The sequence below is a fragment of the Octopus bimaculoides genome, chromosome 14 (assembly GCF_001194135.2).
Source record: "Octopus bimaculoides isolate UCB-OBI-ISO-001 chromosome 14, ASM119413v2, whole genome shotgun sequence".
Lineage (NCBI taxonomy): Eukaryota > Metazoa > Mollusca > Cephalopoda > Octopoda > Octopodidae > Octopus > Octopus bimaculoides.
Window position 1 is genome coordinate 38,521,428 of NC_068994.1, and position 1,248 is coordinate 38,522,675.

The 1,248-nt window shown below is 34.5% G+C and overlaps 1 protein-coding gene across 1 annotated transcript in view; it reads right to left on the reverse strand.

The window, feature by feature from the left end:
* LOC106872379 (uncharacterized) overlaps nucleotides 1-1,248 on the reverse strand; it is a 76,226-nt gene that overhangs the window by 60,872 nt on the left and 14,106 nt on the right.

A 1,248-nucleotide genomic window follows, 5' to 3' on the forward strand; every position in this document is an offset into this window, starting at 1 on the left:
GTCCCACTGTGTGGCACCTTGGTCAAGTCTCTTCTATTACAGTCTAACTGAACACTTGTGAAAGTATTTGAGTATTTGGTAGATGGAAAGAGAAAGCCGTCCAGTGCGTGTTTGTGTGTATGCATATGTATGTGTGTGTGCATGCCTGCATGCATGTGTGTGTGTGTATCTTTGTGATTGTCTGCCACCACTGCTTGACAACTGGTATTGTTTTGTGTAAAGTCTCTGAAACTTAGCAGTTTGACAAAAGAGACCGATAGCATAAGCATCGAGCTTAAAAACTAAGTACTGTAGTCGATTTATTCAATTAAACCCTTCAAAGTGGTGCCCCAGCATGGTCACAGTCCAATGACTGAAGCAAGTCAAAAAAAAAAAAAAGGTGGGGGATATGACAGAGAGAGAAGGGGAAGATAAATACAAAATACGTACATAGCTATGTTATTCTTAGTTACCACATACCTCTTGCAATATATTCTATAATATATTATTTACACTTCTGACCTGATAAAAACAATGCATGTACACACACATATACTTTACTTTCAAAATATGCCCAAAATAATGCTGATGTTTTTAATATAACAACCTTTTATTGTGAGTTTTCAGAGTGGGAAATTGTTGTACAGAAAATTTTGTGGTATTCGTTCCTGCTCTATGTAACCTTTGTTCAAATCTCATAATGATCAACTTCAACTTTTATTTTTTCAGAGTCGTTAATTAAAGTACAATTTCAGCATTGGATTGATCTTTCTTCCCCATCTTTTTGATACTCACTTGTCTCTATGATAGATCCCTAATAAACGGTTTCAAGATTACATCGAAAATTTCATATCTACACTTATGGTAGTTATGCTGCATAACTCAACTTCTCTAGATACATGCCTAGCAAGAACGATCAAACCTATGATTCACAGCATTGACGTTAAGAACATCATATTTTCTTATAGAAGATTTGAAAAAATACACTGTTATGTGACATTCCATTTCTAAAAACTGCAGGATACGAATCGAGAGAGATTTGGCTGTTATCTCTAACAGGTCAAGCAACGTCGTTAAAAAAAAAAAACTTCCTCATTAGTGCGTTAAGAGTAACCTCCCTTCCTAATAACACTGCAAAGTCGCTCATTCATAAAATGAACCATTCTAAAGAAAATAGAAAACTATTTCACGATATAGAGCAAAAACTTGATAAACAATGCAACTAATATAATCTACATCCTGTCATTATCATAATTATATCCAATCATT